The sequence below is a fragment of the Bos mutus genome, chromosome 22 (assembly GCF_027580195.1).
Source record: "Bos mutus isolate GX-2022 chromosome 22, NWIPB_WYAK_1.1, whole genome shotgun sequence".
NCBI classification, from domain to species: domain Eukaryota; kingdom Metazoa; phylum Chordata; class Mammalia; order Artiodactyla; family Bovidae; genus Bos; species Bos mutus.
Genome location: NC_091638.1, coordinates 43,852,881 through 43,871,283, shown reverse-complemented (window position 1 = coordinate 43,871,283; position 18,403 = coordinate 43,852,881). Strand labels below are relative to the sequence as shown.

General features: G+C 37.8%; 1 protein-coding gene across 1 annotated transcript in view; it reads right to left on the bottom strand.

Moving 5' to 3' along the window:
• DENND6A (DENN domain containing 6A) overlaps window positions 1-18,403 on the bottom strand; it is a 73,495-nt gene that overhangs the window by 6,970 nt on the left and 48,122 nt on the right. The window lies entirely within an intron of this gene.

Sequence of the window (18,403 nt, the reverse complement as noted above, 5' to 3'; positions counted from 1 at the left end):
GCAACCCAGTCCAGTGTTCTTGCCTGGAGAATCCCAGGGACAGGGGAGCCTGGTGGGCTGCTGTCAATGGGGTCACACAGAGTCAGACACGACTGAAGTGACTTAGCAGCAGCAGACATTGTGACACTGAAAACAGAACTGTCCTACAGATAGGCCCAAACTCCATCTTGTAGGATACTTTAGATACTTTGTCTTTGTGATACAGATTTTAGGTCCCATTTTTTTCTAGGACCTAAAAACCATACTTCGTGATGCAAATGTCAGGAAGGTAATTCTCATCAAAACGGAGAAAGGTCATTTTACAAAAAAACTTCTAAGTGACTTTTACACAAATACTAGTAACTATGAGGTCTCTGTGACCATGGGCATTTATGTTTATACATGTCATAAATGTGTGACATTCTCTACGTCTGGATGGTATTATCAAAATTAAAGTGCTCTATTTGACTATTTGATTGGCTTAAAAATAAGTGTGTATATATATATGTATATATACATATGTATCAGTTCATTTCAATTCAGTCGCTCAGTTGTGTCCGACTATTTGCGACCCCATGAATAGCAGCACGCCAGCCCTCCCTGTCCATCACCATCTCCCGGAGTTCACGCAAACTCACGTCCATTGAGTTGGTGATGCCATCCAGCTATCTCATCCTCTGTCGTTCCCTTCTCCTCCTGCCCCCAATCCCTCCCAGCATCAGGGTCTTTTCTAATGAGTCAACTCTTCGCATGAGGTGGCCAAAGTATTGGAGTTTCCGCTTCAGCATCAGTCCTTCCAATAATAACATATAATTTACATGTAGCTAAAATAAAGATTGGATAATCTAAAACTCAGAAATATATTAATAAAAACTAACCCCAGGTGCTTTCTAAGTTTGTGTGATCTAAGATAAATAAAAGCTAGTTTAAATTCACTGGTGTAATTAAAACAGGCATGTTTGTAGAGTTAGCAGCATCAAGTATAAAATTTTTTATTTTACCTGGATTAACTGATCAGGTAGGTTCATGTTTTATCTGTTAAAAATTTTGTCAACAGGAAAGTAATTGAAGTATGACTGTTGGGAGCAAGTAGTAGATGTTAAGATTAAAAGGTTTTAGGTGAACTCTTTAGCAGTAATTATATTTTAGGTGTCCTTAAAACATTTTCTCAAATCTCTTTGGTAACTAGAAACTTTAAGGATTTTATAGGTTAAATAATAGAGGTTTACTGAATATCTGGATCATTTCCAAAAGGAGTAAAATACTGATACTTTAATTACAAAATACAGGTTCATCTACTTTTGGCTTCCTACTACAGAAAAACTAAAGAAAAAGAAGCACATGATTCTAGAAATTAAAGTTTCCAAGGGTTAAAAATTATAATTAATACATGTAGTTAAGACAACTAGAAGAGTTCAGCTCTATATGTAGGGACACTATGATGTATTTTAGTTTAAGGAGAAGGAAGCTTGAGGAATAAAGATGCATCTTTGTTGAAGGAAATGAGAGTAATTTTGTCTAAATTAGAACTTCTGATTATTTAGGAAGAGAGTAAGAGAGAATCTTTCCTTGTATAAACAAATTGGCTAAAACTGAACTATAAAGGTTTTTAAATTATGCTCAATATTAGTAGTATACTTACATAAAACTAAAACTTGATTTCCTTTCATCTGATAAAAGGATGTTTTATTATTACTTTGGCCAAATAGATAATTAAGTATTGTTTCACAATGATCTGTGGTTCTATATAGTCAAGTGTCCAAACTTTTGTTAATCTGACAGCTTCCCCAAACCAAATGCTATATAAAGTCCTTTTAACCTCTAGTTAATTTGAGATTTCTTAGGGACCCCCTGTAAAAGCTCCTATAATTTATTCTCTCACCTCATAAAAAGGGAGATGTTATACTAATTCAGGCTTACATGAAATGTTAAATTACATAGTTAAGTAAGTAACATTAGCCTTCTTCATATCTGTATAGATATGTCATAGTTCAGTTGCTCAGTTGTGTCCGACTCTTTGTGACCCCATGGACTGCAGCACACCAGGCTTCCCTGTCCATCACCAACTCCTGGAGCTTGCTCAAACTCATGTCCATCAAGTCAGTGTTGTCAACCAACCATCTCATCCTGTCGTCCCCTTCTTCTCCTGCCTTCAATCTTACCCAGCATCAGGGTCTTTTCCAATGAGTCATTTCTTCCCATCAGGTGGCCAAAGTATTGGAGTTTCAGCTTTAGCATCAGTCATTCCAATGAATATTCAGGACTTATTTCCTTTAGGATGGACTGGTTGGATCTCCTTGCAGTCCAGGGGACTCTCAAGAGGCTTCTGTAACACCACAGTTCAACAGCATCAATTCTTCAGCGCTCAGCTTTCTTTATAGTCCAACTCTCACATCCACACATGACTACTGGGAAAACCATAGCTTTGACTAGATGGACCTTTGTTGGCAAACTGATGTCTCTGTTTTTTAATATACTATCTAGGTTGGTCATTAATTTTCTTCCAAGGAGCAAACCTTTTAATTTCATGGTTGTAGTCACCATCTGCAGTGATTTTGGAGCCCCAAAAAATAAAGTCTCTCACTGTTTCCATTGTTTCCCCATCTACTGAAGTATTCCAGAAATTGAATGAAATTCCTGGAAAGTCTGATTATGTCCTGGCATGATTCTATCTGCCCAAAAAATTGAGGCTCTCTCTAAAAGGACTGAACTTGAGTAACAGGGAAATGCCCTCACTGCAAAGGCAGTAGCAACAGTGTCTGTCAAGATTGTGGCACACGTGGATGAAGTCCATTCTACTTCGGCATTAACAAGGGCGGCCAGTGATAGGGCCATAAAACCTGGATTACCGTTCTGGATTGTATCCTGTCAACATGGGTAATGTTATGAAGTACATTTTCTAAAATCTACTGCTTTTATGGCTGTGTTAGAATTCATGGAATCCTATGGAAGAGAGGAGGGGAAAATAACAGGTTTTGTTTTCTTGAAGAGCAAAGGAAATTAAAGGAAAAATAATCTATTCTCCTTGTAAAAGGACACCACTACCGAGATTTTCACTGGAATGTCACGGTTGAGAGAAATTATACATAGTCTTATATAATCAGAGAGCCTCAAGAAACTGCTTGGGAAAGCTGTTATTTTACTAACAAGGTTCTGGCAAAACAATCTTTAAAAAAAAACAACTTATATGGTCAATCACTGTTTCTTGCTGCACATGTATAAATAATGAGGCTGAGGTTAATATAAATTTAGCTTTACTGTAATTACCTACAGTAAAAAATGGGGGTAATTATGGAGAGAAAAATTGTTTGTTCCTTTATAGATAGGAGACTCTGATTTTGCTAACAGTCTTTGAGGTGTTGTTATACAGCTATAGACTGGACTCCCCTGGCCTATAGTATTGCCTATGGTCTTACTGACTGTTCATAACACCACCTTTGGGAAACACAAACTCACTCCACATGAGATAATCAAGGTCAGACCAATGTCTATTGGTATACCACCTTCTGCTGATTGTTTTATAGTCTCCCACTAGTATGACCAGCTATTGTGTGACTCTGGAGCCTATTACCAACAGGTTGAAGAAGCGCTCCCTGATTTCTGATTTAGGGAAACCTTACTGGTCATGGTCTGGAGCCCAGTGACTGGAAAAATTCTGGAGACATCATCAGAAGAAAACCACCCTCAAGCCCCATTGAAAGCGAACTTATCAAGTGCTTCTGGCCGCTCACTCTGCTGCAAAACTAGAAGGCAGTGAACCTTGTATATCATATGGCTAAAGGAGGCTCCAACTGACTTCTGGTCCTGTACAAACCCTGAAGACCTCCAAATCAAGTTGACAAGAATGACATCATGGTGACAAGTGGACATCGATGACAAGTGAACATCAGTGTAGACTGCTTCCATCCAAGATGCCAGACAGAGCAAGACTTCCCATTTCAGCTGAACTCAAAACCTTTTCTTCTCTTTCCTTTATCCTGGCACTGACCTGGAAAGATAATTCCATCAGCCACAACTTCTGGGCCATTGCTAAGGAAGGTAATCTTTAGAATTTATAAAACCTTTTTATTTCAGGCTAGGGGGAAAAAATTTAATTGACTCCTGGCTTTAAACAGGCAAATGAAACAACTCTTGCAGATGAATCTATTTACAATGCCACCTTGGTGACAGGATTTATTTTTTGGGTGATTATCTTCTCCTTGGGCTATGAAGGCCTAGGTGGCTGCTGCACAGCTGGGCAGTGACACTTAGTAATCTAACTATGACTCTGTTCTTGAAAGGGCCTAACAGGAGGCACTTATGATTCAGGATTTGCTTCCTTTGGCAGGTCTCTACTTCCCTGGTTAGGAATAAATACAAATGAGGCTATGATCAGGAACTTCTCCTTAACTTTTGAAAGTACTGCAAGAAATCCACTGCTAAGCAGTAGCTTCCCAGTAAAGATCTTTGGACTCTGGTGGAGGTTGTTCTCAATAACAGAGTAGCCCTCAATTATCCTCTTGCCAAGTTAGGATGCATTTGTGCTGTGGCCAACACCACTCTTGTACGTGAATTAACACTTCCAACGGAGTTGAAATTAAGTGACATATCATTAAACAAGCCACCTGGCTTAAGATGACTCTGACTGGGGTCTTTCTTTGATTGGTTTGGGTCTTTGAGACCAAAATGCACTCAAACACTGGAAATTGTCCTACTTACCATAATGATAATAATCCCCACTGGTGCTTTGTATCCTCTCAAAAGTTTTAATGCATATTTGCAGCTACTAACCTCCACGTGAAATATCTCCCTGAGACGATAACAACAGAAAAGAAGCAAAGACAGTAACCAATTTAAGGATTATGAAAAGTGAAAGTGAAGTCGCTCAGTCGTGCCTGACTCTTTGCAACCCCATGGACAGTAGCTGCACCAAGCTCCTCCGTCCATGGGATTTTCCAGGCAAGAGTACTGGAGTGGGTTGCCATTTCCTTCTCCAGGGAATCTTCCCGACCCAGGGATCGAACCCAGGTCTCCCACATTGTAGACAGACGCTTTACCATCTGAGCCACCAGAGAAGTGCAAGGATTATGGACCATGACCTGTGAAATGTCACAGGGCTTAAGCAAAAATGTCATGACCCATGGATGCAGAGCAGTGGGTGAGAGGTGCACTAACGCCTTAATTTTTTTTTTTAATCACATCTCAGTTATTCTGAGAGTATGATCAAAAGGGGGTAGTTGTTAAAGAAGAAGCAAACACAAAATGGAGTCATCTGCTTCCCCTTATCCACTATAGCAAACCAGGACTTAATTGTTGTTCCAACTTCTCCCAGGAATGACGTTTTGTTTAACAATAGTTGAAGACATGAAGGCGCTTCCCACGTGGCTGACTGGCTAAAGAATCTGCCTGCAATGCAAGAGACACAAGAGATACGGGTTTGATCCCTGGTTCGGGAAGATCCCCTGGAGGAGGGCATGGCAACCCACTCCAGTATTCTTGCCTGCAGAATCCCATGGACAAAGGAGCCTGGCGAGCTACAGTCCATAGAGTTGCAAAGAGCTGGAGACAACTGAAGCGACCAAGCACAGCACAGCACAAAGCCATGAAAGCTTAATGTCTAAGACTGCTATGTACCATAATATCATGAAGAACATTTTTTATTTCACAAAATCTTCAGCTCTGTCTATCCTGATTGTATAAATATTCCACATGTCTTGCAATTACATGCTACAAAACAGAAATTAATTTACTCAAAAAGATTTTTCTTCCAAATATTAGATTTACTGACTCGTGTAATTCTATCTTCATGGTAAATGATGGTTGATAGTGAATTAATTATCTAACATTAACTTCAAATATATGCATGGTTCTTAAATGTTAATATGCATCAGGATTCACTGGAAGGACGGTTAAAACCAGACTGTTGGAACTCTCACTTGTCATCAAAATCAAGTAACAAAGACCAGATTTACTCTCTCACCTAAAAAAAAAGACAACATTTATGAAACAAGGGTTTTCAAGATACCGGATACTGAACAATGAAAGGAAAATAATTCCTGAAAGACAGAAAACAAAGTCTGAATCTGAGACTGCCCCAGTTTACTGCCTTGTTGAGTGTTTCCGGGCCACACACAGCACAGAAAGGGGAACAGAGGAGTAGGCTGGTAAACTCCTGAAGCTAAAAGTCTGAGGAAACCAAACTTTAAGGCAGAGAGGAAAGAGCACAGAAAAAAGCCTTGTACACAAAGAGATCTGCAGAGGGCTCCCCAAAGAACTCATATGCATATGAGCCAAATACCCAAAGCCAAAGAGGTGACTCATCAAATGATTAGAGAAAACACTGCCTGTTCCTATCAGCCAGACTGAAAAAAACACACACAATTCATGGGATGGTGAGTAGAGTACTCAAGGTCTCTCAGTAGTGAAGAAGAATTAATTTGATACCAAACACTACTTCAAACCTACCTAACAAGTCATAGAAGACCTGAAAGGACCGATTGTTTCCAAATAGCGTAACTGCATGTGTGCTCAGCTGAGTCTGACTCTGAAAACCATGGACCATAGCCCACCAGGCTCCTCTGTCCCTGGGGTTTTCCATGCAAGAATACTGGGGTGGATTGGTATTTCCTACTCGAGGATCTTCCCAACCCAGGGATCGAATCTGTGTCTCCTGCATCTCCTGCATTGACAGACGGATTTTTCGCTACTGAGCCACCTGGGAAGCTTAACTGCATCCTAGAGCAAAGCTCAAAAAATTCGTAAGAACACAAAAATATCCACATCCAACAAAGTAAAATTCTGGCATCTAACCTAAGATTATTCAGCATACAAAAAAGCAGAGACACATGACCTGTAATAATGAGGCAGTTCATCAGAATGAACTCAACTAACAGAGATGTTATCTTAAGTAAGTACAGAAACAGAAGACAAAATACATAAATCAAGCTTCCAGAAATCAAAACTACAACATCCAAGATGAAAAATATACTAGATAGAGTTAACAGCAGGTTCAGTTCAGTCGCTCAGTTGTGTCTGACTCTTTGTGACCCCATGAACTGCAGCACGCCAGGCCTCCCTGTCCATCACCAACTCCCGGAGTCCACCCAAACCCATGTCCATTGAGTCGGTGATGCCATCCAACCATCTCATCCTCTGTCGTCCCCTTTTCCTCCTGCCCTCAATCTTTCCCAGCATCAGGGCCTTTTCAAATGGGTCAGCTCTTTGCATCAGATGGCCAAAGTATGGGAGTTTCAGCCTCAGCATCAGTCCTTCCAATGAACACCCAGGACTGATCTCCTTTAGGATGGACTGGCTGGATCTCCTTGCAGTCCAAGGGACTCTCAAGAGTCTTCTCCAACACCACAGTTCAAAAGCATCAATTCTTCGGTGCTCAACTCTCACATCCATACATGACCACTGGAAAAACCATAGCCTTGACTAGACAGACCTCTGTTGACAAAGTAATGTCTCTTCTTTTTAATATGCTGTCTAGGTTGGTCATAACTTTCCTTCCAAGGAGTAAGCGTCTTTTAATTTCATGGCTGCAGTCACCATCTGCAGTGATTTTGGAGCCCAGAAAAATAAAGTCAGCCACTGTTTCCACTGTTTCCCCATCTATTTACCATGAAGTGATGGGCCCGGATGCCAGACAATATAAAAGAGAAAACTAACTTAAAGGCATAGAAATACGAAAGTATCCAAAATGAAACACAGAGAAAGAAGAGTAAAACAAAAACATAAGCATCAGTGAACTATGATAACCTCAAACAGACTAATACATGAATAACTGAAGTTCCTGAAAGATGGGAAGGGACAGAAAAAATACTGAAGAAATAGTGGCCAAAAGCTTTCCACATTTGATTACAACTATAAAACCACATGAGCCATGCTATGTAGGGCCACCCAAGATGGACAGATCATGGTGGAGAGTTCTGACAATATGTAGTTCACTGGAGAAGGGAATGGCAAACCACTTCAGTATTCTTGCCTCGAGAATCCCATGAACAATATGAAAAGGCAAAAAGATGACACCATAAGATGAGCCCCCCAGGTCGGTAGGTGTCCAGTAGGCTACTAGGGAAGAGTGGAGAAATAGCTCCAGAAAGAAGGAAGAGGCTGGTCAAAAGTAGAAATGACTCTCGGTTGTGGATACGTCTACTGGTGAAAGTAAAGTCCGATGCTGTAAAGAATAATACTGCATAGGAACCTGGAATGTTAGGTCCATGGATCAAGGTAAATTGGATGTGGTCAAGCAGGAGATGGCAAGAGTGAACATCAACATCTTAGTTCATAGCAATCAATGAACTAAAATGGACAGAAATGGGCAAATTTAATTCAGATGACCATTATATCTAGTACTGTGGGCAAGAGTCCCTTAGAAGAAATGGAGTAGCACTCAGAGTCAACAAGAGTCCGAAATGCAGTACTTGGGTGCAATCTCAAAACAACAGAATGATCTCGGTTTGCTTCCAAGGCAAACCATTCAACAAACAGATGGGGGGAAAATGGAAACAGTAACAGTAACAGATTTTATTTAATTGTGCTCCAAAATCACTGTGGATAGTGACTGCAGCCAAGAAATTAAAAGACACTTGCTCCTTGAAGGAAAAGCTATGACAAACCTAGACAGTATATTAAAAAGCAGAGACATCACTTTGCTGACAAAGGTCTGTCTAGTCAAAGCTATGCTTTTTCCAGTAGTCATGCACAGATATGATAGTTGGACAACAGAGAAGACTGAGCACCAAAGAATTGATGTTTTTGACTTGTAGTGCTGGAAAAGACTTGAGAATCCCTTGGACAGCAAGGAGATCCAACCAATCAATGCTAAAGGAAATCAACCCTGAATATTCATTGGCAGGACTGATGCTGAAGCCGACGCTCCAATACTTTGGACACCTGATGTGAAGAGCCAACTCTCTGGAAAAGACTCTGATGCTGGGAAAGATTGAGCGCAAGAAAAGGGGGCGACAGAGGATGAGACAGTTGAATGGCATCGCTGCTCAATGGACATGAATTTGAGCAAACTCTAGCAGACAGTGAAGGAAAGAGAAGCCTGACGTACTACAGTTCATGGGATTGAAAATAGTCCGACACAGCTTAGTGACTGAACAACAACAAATAAAACCACATATTCAGGAAGTTCCATTGACCCCGCATAAGAAATCTGAATAAAACTACATCAAAGCAAAAGCGGCCAAGGAAAAAGACTTATTAACTACATAGAAACAAAGATAAAGATGATATATTTCTCAGGACATCCTTGGCAGTCCACTGATTAAGACTCTGAGCTTCCAGGACTTCTCTAGTGGTACAGTAGATAAGAAGCTGCCTGCCAATGCAGGGACATGGGTTCAATACCTGGTCTGGGAAGGTTATATACGCTATGGAATAATTATGCTACTGAGCTTGTGAGCTGCAACTACTGAAGCCTGAGTGCCTAGAGCCTGTGCTCCACAAGAAAAGCCAACACAATGAGAAGCCTGTGCACGGCAATAAAGAGTAGCCCACACTTATCACAACAAGAGAAAGCCCACACAAAGCAACGAAGACCCGATGCAGCCAAATAAATAAATAAATGAAAAAGACTGAGCTTCCAATGTAGAGAGTGGGGATTCGATTTCTGGTCAGGGAACTAAGATCCCACATTCTACACGGTGCAGCCAAAAATTTAATTAATTTTAAAAAATTTAAAAGATGACATATTTCTCACTGGAGATAATGCAAGCAGGAAGACAGTAGAGAAACATTTTAAAATAATGGAAGGGAAAAAAGGACAACCTAGAAATCTGTATCGAGCAAAAAAAAAAATCATTACAAAAGATGGTAAAATAAATATATTTTCAGATATAAATCTGCACTACAAGGAATGTTAAAGAAAGTTCTTCAGGCAAAAGGAAAATGATACCATAAATATCTACACAAAAAGGCCTACACAAATATATACCATAAGTATCTACACAAGGCATAAAGAGCACCAGAAAAGGTTAAGTGTAATAGCATATACATAAGAATGTTTTGTCTCACTATTAACACTTAAAAAAAAAAGAACTATTAAAAAAAAATAACAATAAGGTATTGGGGTATTTGTAACATGTACAAAAATAAAATTCATGAAGAGTAATATCACAAAGGCTGGAAGAGCCAAACAGAAGTATACTATTACAATATTCTTATCCTATATGTGACGTAGCGTAATATCACTTGACGGGAGACTCATAAGTTACAAATGCATACTGTAAAATTTTTTTTTTTTGGCTTTGCAGAGGATCTTTGTTGCTGCGCTCAGGGTTTCTCTAGTTGCTGCAAGTAGAGACCCCTCTTCGTTGTGTTGTGGGAGCTTCTCATTGTGGAGGCTTCTCTTGTTGCAGAGCATGGGCTGTAGGACTCACGGGCTTCAGCAGTTGCAGCCTGCAGGCTCAGGAGTTGTGACTCGTGGGCTCTAGAGCACAGGCTCATTAGTTATGGCACATGGAGTTAGTTGCTTCAAGACAGGTGGGATCTTCCCTGACCACTGATTAAACCCATTACCTCTGCATTGGCAGGCACATTCTTGACCACTGGACCACCAGGGAAGCCCCAGTAGTATAAATTTTAAAGCAACTACACTGAAATAAAAATAAAAAGAGTTATATCTAATAATCACACAAAAAAGATAAAATGAGGTAATAAGTAGTCCAGTAATTCAAAAGAAGAAAAAAAGGAGAACAAGAGCAGATAAGACAAATAGAAAACAAACAGCAAGATAACAGATTCAAATGTAACCATAGCAATAATTAGTAATTGTAAATGCTATAATTATACCAACTAAAAAAATAAAATTTGTGAAATTGGATGAAAGAGCAAGAACTAGGGAATTCTCTGGCAGTTCAGTGTTTAGGACCTGGTGCTTTCACTATAGGTGCCCCAGGTTTAATCCCTGGTCAGGTAACTAAGATTCCACAAGGTGTGCAACATGGCCAGGAAAAAAAAACCAAGAGCTATATTTACCTACAAAAGTATTTTAAATATAAAAACACAGGTAGGTTAAAAGTATGGAAAAGATATATCATGCTAACATTAGTCACAAGAAACCTGGAATTCTATTAATATCAGACTAGACATGTGAGCAGAGTATACACAAATCTAACAATTTGATCAAGATCTTTCTATAGCCTTCTCTTAATAATTGACAGAACAAGAAGGCAGAAAATCAACAACATGAACTACACTATCAACAGACTTGACCTAACTGACATTTATATAACACTCCACCCAAGAACAGCAACATACACATTGTTCTCAAGTGTACCCGGAACATTTACAAAGATAAACTGTATTCTGGGCCATAAAACAAACCTTAAATTTTCAGATCATACCAAGTATATTCTCAGACCACATTAAATGACATTTGAAACAAAGAAGAAAGAGATTTTCAAAAGATTTATAAATATGTAAATAAAGGAAATAACACACATAGGCCTTCCTGATGGTCCAGTTGCTAAGACTCCATGCTCTGAATGCAGGGGGCCCAGGTTCCATCATCCCTGGTAATGGAACTAAATCCCACACGACGCATCTAAGAACTTACATGTCACAACTGAAAAAGATTCTGTGTGCCAGAACTAAGACCCGGCACAGCCAAATAAATAGTTCTTTAAAAAAGGAAATATAATAATGCTTCTAAATAACCCATGGAAGTCCTAAAGGAAATTATAAGGTATTTTGAACTGAATGAACATAAATACAGAACATAACCAGAATTTATGGGATGCCATTAAAGCAGTACTTAGGGGAAAATGTATAGCACTAAAAACCTATGTTAGAGAAAAGGTCCCAAATCAGTGACCTCAGCTTCTACTTTGAGAAACTGAAAAAAAGAAGAGCAAATTAAAACCAAAGTAAGGAGAAGAGAGGAAAGACAAAAGTAAGAATCAATGAAATGGAAAACAGAAAAACAGAGAAAATCAATATAACCAAAATTGACTTTTACAGAAGATGAATAAAATTAATAAGCCTCCAATATCAGGAATGAGAAAGTTTACATCATTACAGTTTCTACAGATATTAAAAGACTAACAAGGAAATACTATGAACAATTTTACACCCATAAATACCACCACTTAGATGAAAAGGACACAGCTCTTGAAAGACACAGAAAACCAGTGCATACTCAAGAAGAAATAGATAATGTTAATAGCTTTGTATCTATTTTTTAAAAATTGAAACTGCAAACACCTTCTCACAAACCATCCTTTAATGAAGAAATGATACCATCTTGACACAAACTCAACTCATTCTAAGGCATGATACCAAAACCAGACAGACATTACAAGAAGACTATAATCCAATACCCATCATGAACACAGATGCAAAAACTTTAAACAAAAATTTAGCAAATCAAATCCAAAACTGTATTAAGAGGATAACATATCAAGGCCAACTGGGGCTGAATCCCAGAAATACAGTTGGTTTAACATTCAAAAGTCATTCTGTGTTAACATATAAATCGTATTCACAAACTGAAGACAAAACCAAATGAAATGATATGATCACCTTGATAGTTCAGAAAAAGCATTTAAGTCCATTCCTGATAAAAATTCAGCAAACTAGGAACAGAAGACTTCATCAACTTCATAAAGGACATCTACAAAAAACCTACAGCTAATATCACACCTAATAATAAAAGTCTGAATGCTTTCTTTTGAGATTAGGAATAAGAAAGATGTTTAGTCTCATAAACATTACTCAACATTCTACTGGAGGTTCCAGTCAGTGCTGTCAGGCAAGAATACTAAACAGAAGCCATCCAGATGGGAAAGGTGAAGTAAAGCATTCTTTATTCACAGACAGCGTGATCTCCTATGTTAAGAATATGATGGAGGGCTTCCATGGTGGTTCAATGGTAAAGAATCCACCTGCTAATGCTGGAGATGTGGGTTTGATCCCTGATCCGGGAAGATACCACATGCCTCAGAGCAACTAAGCCCATGTGCCACAGCTATTGAGCCGGTGCTCTAAAGCCTGGCAGCTGCAACTTGAGCCCACATGTCCTAGAGCCTACGCTCTGCAACGAGAAACCACTGCAGCAAGCCCACACATCGCACCTAGAGAGCAGCTCCCACTCGCAGCAACCAGAGAAAAGCCTGTGCAGCAATGAAGACCCAGCACAACCAAAAATAAATAAAAATTTGAAGAAAGAATATGATGGACCATGCCAAAATAAAGCTACTAGAATTAATGAGTTTAGTAAGGTTGTGAGATATAACATCAATATACAAGTATATGTTAGAATTCCGAGCTGGGACTTTTTAGGGAAAGGTTAAAAATTGAATTTTATAAAATGACATCATTTACAACAATATCAAAAATACAACAGGCTTATGGTTAAGTCTGACAGGAGATGTGAAAGATTTGTACCTTGAAAACAACAAAACATTGCTAAGAAATTAGATAAGACACAAATAAATGGAGACATGTATTTTGTCCATAGATCAGAGGACATTAAGAATTTACCCAGAGATTTAATATAATCCCCATCAAAATTCCAGCAGGAATTTGTGTAGAAATTCATAAATTTCTGCTTCTTCAAAAGACACTGTTGTGAAAATGAAAAAAAAGCCAAAAGCTGTAGAAAAATTTTATAGGCCACATATATGAAAAGTAACTTCTATCAAGAATTTTGAGAGAACTCTCAAAATTCAACCACTAGAAATTAAACAACTCAGTCTTCAAAAAGAGCAAAGATTGTTAACAGATACTTTATCGAAGAACAGATATAGATGACTAATGGAAAGCACATGGAAAGATGTTCAACAGCACAGGTCTTTAGGGAAATGAAACTTACAATCCCAATAAAACAACGGTATAAGTCATTAGAATTGCTAAATCTAAAAGTGCTGGGCATACCAGGTGTTGAGTAGGATGTGCAAAAACTGGAACTCTCAGATATGGTTGGTGGAAACAAATTAGTACAACCACTCTGGAAAACAGTTTGGCAATTTCTTGAAAAGTTAAACATGCACCCACGATTGATTCAGCTTCCAAGATATTTACCCAAGAGAAAAGGATATATATGTCCATACAAAGACCTGTCTGTGAGTGTTCACAGGAGTTTAACTTTTCACAGACAAAAACTAGAAAGGACCCAAATGTCCATCAATAGCTGAGTGGATAAGAATTTTGTATTACAGTCATAAAATGGAATACTACTTAATAATAAAAACAAAACAATCACCTATTGAAACATGCAATATGAGTGAATCTCAATTATGATGAGAGGGAAGTGAGATCACTCTCCGCACTGGGAGCCACTTTTCCTGCCACAGCCGCTCACTCCCCTCCCTTGTCAGGAGTGCCTGTAAGTGGATCACTGGCTGCAGTAGTGATGAAACAGCTGAAGATGCTGACAGATCAGAGCCTCAGCAGCTTGGCAGCCTCGGGGCCCTTGACCTTACTTATCCCTAGGCATAACTTCCAAAGAAGTGCCATTTTAGGGACATTGACACAGCAGGCAAATATACTGGGGCTGGGGCTGCCACAGTTGGGGTGGCTGGGATTAGGACTTTGTTTGGGAGCCTCATCATTGCTTATTCCAGGAACTCTTCCCTGATGCAACAGCTCTTCTTCTATGCCATTCTGGGAGGCCATGGGACTTCTTTTTCCTGGTGACAGTCTTTTCCATCTTCTTGGACATGCTAAGGAGTCCTCTCTTTCTCCCATGTCTAATCTGACCTGTATAATCCTTTTCCTACACATCCCCAGTGAGCCTGGGGAAAGGGGCTGGTTCAGGGTTTAACAGAGGGGAGACACATAAATAGTATCTTAAGATGTTAGGGGAAAAAAAAGCCAGATCAAAAAAAGAGGTATATACCATGTGTAAAACGCTAGAAAACACAAACCAATCTACAGTGACAGAACACAGATCAGTGATTGGGAAGGGAGACAGGATGGAGTGCAAAGAAGCATAAGGAAATCTGAGGTGGGGGTGAACAGATATGTTCCCATCATGACTGTGCTGATGGTTCTATGGGTGTATTCAAATGTCAAAACATCAAATTATACACTGTGTTTAGTTTATTGTACATCAATTATACCTCAATAAAGCTGTTTAAAAATTTTTTTTCTGGGTTCTATCACCAGAGCCTTTGGCTGTAAAATACTTACCCATTTTGTTCAATCAAAATCAATCATTTCATAGGTAACTAATGAGAACCTACCATATAGCACAGGAAACTCTACTTAATACTATGCTGTGACCCAGATGGGAAGGAAATCCAAAAAAGAGGATATTTGTATATGTGCAGCTGATTCACTATGCTGTACAGTAGAAACTAACACCATTGTAAAGCACTATACTCCAATAAAAATTAATACCAAAAAAATCAATCATTTCAATAGCTTCCTTCACTCACTTAATAGAAAGTATGGTAACTCCAGAATATAAAGTTACTATTTTTCAAAAGCATCTAAATATAGAAGCAATTTATACTACAAAGTATTCATCCTGGTGGATATGGAAAAATATGAGAAACAGTAAAAAAGATAAGGGACTCATGATGTTTAGCTTTCTAATGGCTAAGCAGAAATGGTATGATGACTAAGACAAGAACATACAATGAAGAAAAGACAGTCTTCTTCAGTAAGTGGTGCTGGGGAAACCAGACAGTTACATGTGAAAGAATGAAATTAGAACAATCTCTAACGTCACACACAAAAATAAACTCATAATGGATTAAAGATATAAATACAAGACCAGATACTTTAAACTCTTGGAGGAAAATATCTGATGTAAATCACAGCAAGATTCTTTTTAATCCACCTCCTAGAGTAATGAAGGTTAAAAAAATAAATAAATGAGACTTAATTAAATTTAAGAGCTTTTGTACAGCAAAGGAAATCATAAACAAAATGAAAAGACAACCCACAGAATGGGAGAAAATATTTGCAAAGAAGCAACTGACAAGGGATTAATCTCCAAAATACACAAATGGCTCACGCAGCTCACTATCAAAAAAGCAAACAACCGAATCAAAAAATCAGTAGATGACCTAAGTAGACATTTGTCCAAAGACATAGAGATGGCCCAAAAAGCACATGTAAAGATGTTCAACATCACTATTAGAGAAATGCAAATCAAAATTATAATGAGCTATCACTTCACACTGGTCAGAATGGCCATCATCAAAAAGTCTACAAACAATAAATTCTGAAGAGGGTGTGGAGAAAAGGGAACTCTCTTACACGGTTGGTAGAATGTAAATTGATACAACCACTATGGAGAACAGTATGGAGCTTTCTTACACTAGAAATACAGCTACCATATGATCCTGCAATACAATGCCTGGGCATATACCCAGAGAGAACTATAATTCTGAAAGATACATGGACCCCAAGAGCCATTACAGCATTATTTAAAATAGCCAGGATATGGAAGCAACCTAAATGTCCACTGATGGATGAATGCATAAAGAAGATGTGGTACATACCTTCTTTGAAAGATTACTGGAATATTACTCAGCCATAAAAATGAATGATATAATGCCGTTTGCAGCAACATGGATGGACCTAGAAACTGTCATACGGAGTGAGCGAAAGACAAATATCATATGATAGCAATTAAATATGGAATCTAAAAAAAAATGGTACATGGTACAAAGGAACTTATTTACAAAACAGAAATAGAGTCACAGATATAAGAAACAAACTTGCGGTTACTAAAGGAGAAAGGGGAGGGGAGGGATGAATTGGGAGACTGGGATTGAATATACACAATACTATATATAAAACAGATAACCAATAAGAACCTACTGTACAGCACAGGGAACGCTACTCAATATTCTGTAATGCCCTATATAGGAAAACAATTTGTAAAAGAGTGGATATGTATATATGTATAACTAATACACTTTGCTGCACAGCGAAAACTAACACAATATTGTAAATCAACTATACTCCAATAAAAAGTAATTAAAAAAAATAAACAAAAGAACCCAAGCCTAGTGATGACACTAGCAAAATGGAATGAGACCTAAGATAATTAGACAACATTAATCTTAATTTGAAGAAAGGCATAGCAGCATGGTTTTCAACTAATGGGTAAGAGAAAGGCTGGTGTTCAAAAGTCCAGAAATAACACGAAAGACTAAGATATAGCAGAATTGTACTGCCATCTTTTTTTTTCTCATTTGTGCCTCATTAGACAGGCAGTATTATAACTGCAAAATAAAAGTCATAAACTTATTTCATTTAGTCAACCATCAACCTTAAGCTTATCTTACTAAAAACTAGTTAGATGCAGGATAAATTTTAGGAATCATGATTCTGTATCTTGTGTCAAACTCTATTTCAAACAAACAAAAAGAATAAAAAAAATTCTTGGAGCTCTATTAACAAATGCTAATTTCTATTGATATTATAATAAATACCATAATTCAACCAAGTTGTAGGTGGCATATGTGAAGAGCTAAATTATTTGTGATAATTTAGTCATTACTATGAATTAACATGGTTTTTCTTCTTGAACTATCTGTTTTTAAATGACTAATATTAGAAAGTTAGTTAAATTTTTTCCCCTAAAGTTATGCTTGAAGAAAGTAAAATTCAGGTGTATAAAAACAAGTGAGGTAAGTTATGAGCAAATGAGAAAAAAAGGACACATTTCAACGGGCATTTCTTTTAAATATACCAACATATTTTATAGTCTACTTTGAAGGATGTTACCTAGTAACTTCAAGAAGGAGGAACATCTAATATATTTTATTAAAAAATAAAATCCAAAGAATAGTATTATTTACTAGCTACTTGCAAAAAAGAGAAAGAAATGAAATTTGAGATTTAAGGTTAAAAAAGAAAAGGCAGAAAATGGAGAATCTAACAATACCTAGATTATTAAGCTAAAATTTTTTTCATCAGAACACTTCACAAAAATCAATACACTAGTAGGAAAGATATGAAATCACTTAATTCTGTGATCTGTTAATAAAATGGAGCATTCACCTGTTCATAATAAAGTAAGCAGAAAAAGGTTTTCATTTGAATTCAGAAAAATAAGTTAGAAACTAAAGGAATCCCATAATGCAAAAGTTCCATTTACCCTGCATTTTTTTCAAGCATTCCAATCTCACTCAGAAATAATACAAAATATCCAACAGCTTTAAAATCCAAGGCCTTTAATTAGGTTTTCAGTAATGACCATAAATGCCTTCTCAAAACCCCTTTCACTGAAAGCAGAAGGCAACAGGCATTACACAACACCCTGAAAGCAGTGATTCCTTCTGACGCTGGTGAGGTGAAGATAAACATTAAATGGCAGGTTTTAGATCTTAACAAGGTCTCTTCAGAAAAAAAAAAAAAAAAAAGACAATTTTAAAAATCACACAAAAAATTAAGTTATCACTCAGTCTTTGTCAGGTTCCCAATGCAGTTTTAAGTTATTTTTACAAGTACATAATTTGAAATTAATAGA